The sequence below is a fragment of the Hemiscyllium ocellatum genome, chromosome 11 (genome assembly GCF_020745735.1).
Source record: "Hemiscyllium ocellatum isolate sHemOce1 chromosome 11, sHemOce1.pat.X.cur, whole genome shotgun sequence".
Classification (NCBI taxonomy): domain Eukaryota; kingdom Metazoa; phylum Chordata; class Chondrichthyes; order Orectolobiformes; family Hemiscylliidae; genus Hemiscyllium; species Hemiscyllium ocellatum.
In genome coordinates this window covers 32,150,484-32,152,423 of record NC_083411.1, presented here as the reverse complement: position 1 = coordinate 32,152,423, position 1,940 = coordinate 32,150,484, and positions in this window count along the sequence as shown.

Genomic DNA, 1,940 nt, shown 5'->3' with positions numbered 1-1,940 from the left:
ACGAGACCTCCCGCCCACAAATTCCCGCGCCCGAACAGCTCCTCTTATTTCGATTGGATCATCTTGGGACAACGCTAACCAATGAAGAAGGACACCGCGTAGGGGTCGTGGGACGATTGGTCCGTTACGATGTCAGTCTGGTTGTAGGCGGGCGCGACTCAGTTCAAAGTGGCCGTGGTCTGTTGGTGATCGGGCGGCCATTTTAGTCACTTCACAGGAGCTCAGCAAACAGTAGTAGGTAACTGAGGAAATAACGTCGTCTTTTTGACCAAAACAAACGAGGGCATTTTTAAAGGTCTCAAGATACCATCGCAGTCTTAAGTGGAATAATTTGGAGATGCCGGTGTTGGACTGGGGTGTACAAAGTTAAAAATCACACAACACCAGGTTAAAGTCCAACATGTTTAATTGGAAGCACAATAGCTTTCGGAGCGTCGCTCCTTCATCATGTGGTAGTGGAGGGCTCAGTCCTAACACAGAATTTATACCAAAAAGTTTAGTGTAAACTTTCCTGCTCCTCAAATGCTGCCTGATCTGCTGTGCTTTTCTTAACTCTAATCTCCAGCATCTGCAGACCTGTTTCCTTTGCTCTAATCCTACCCACCTATTGCACAAAACCCTATCACCATTACTAACTTTATGATGAAAGGTAGCATTGAAGTGACAGCAGTTTCTTCTTTCACCTGAAATTTGTTTAATTTTTGCTATAAATTCTGTGTGTTAGGATTGAGCCTTCCACTACCACCTGATGAAGGAGTGTCGCTCTGAAAGCTAGTGTGCTTCCAGTTAAACCTGTTGGACTTTAACCTGGTGTTGTGTGATTTTTAACTTTGTACACCCCAGTCCAACACCGGCATCTCCAAATCAAGGTTATAGTCCAACAGACTTAACTGACGAAGGAGCAGCACTCCAAAAGCTTGTGATTTCAAATAAACCTGTTGGACTATAACTTGGTGTCGTGTGACTTTTGACTGTTCACCCCAGTCCAGCATTAACACCACCACATCATATTTAGAAAATTGCCTTTTGTTGAAATGGATTGAAGCTGTAACAAGAAATGTTAGTAACTCCACTGTATCTTCAAAATCTGATAATTTTGATTCCAAAGACTAATGTAGCCAAGCTATCACCTGTTCCTATAAACAAAAATGCTGGAAATACTCAGTTCTACCATGAAATACTGAAATGTTTTCGGCCAGAGATAGTTTTATTTCAGAACAGTGGTTGACACACAGCATAAATTCAATCAGATTAATATTTGAAATAAACTACACGTGTGCTAGAAATATTCAGCATTCTTGTGAAGAGACTCAAATAAAAAGCAAAATGCTGAACTTAAAGATTGTTGGAGAAACTCAACAGTTATGGCAACATTTATGGTGGGAGAGAAAGTTCCTAGAGTCCAAGTGGACTAAAAATCTTAACTCTTGCTTCTTTCCACAGATGCTGCCACACCTGTTGAGTTTCTGTAGCACTTCTACAACAAATTTCAGGTGAAAGAAGAAACTGCTGTCATTTCAATGCCGCCTTTCATCATAAAGTTAGTAATGTAATAGGGTTTTGTGCAATAGGTGGATAGGATGAGAGCAAAGGGAACAGGTCTGCAGATACTGGAGATCAGAGTTGAGTGTGTTGCTGGAAAAGCACAGCTGGTCAGGCAGCATTTGAGGAGCAGGAAAATCGAAGTCCATCTAAAGTAAAGGGAGTGGAGACTGAAATGACCAAGGAACTGGTCTTCTAAGACAAAAAGGACCAACAAAAAAAAATGAAGCTTAAGATCTGCTCCTGGTTGACTAACAAAAACAAAACCAAAGTAAATAGAGGTTAAAACATCTGAAAGAAGAATTTTTTCCTGTTAAAGTAGTTTCTTCTATTTGTACATTTTTAAGAGCTTAATTATATGTGTATACACACATACATTGTGCTGAGTGATTTTTGAG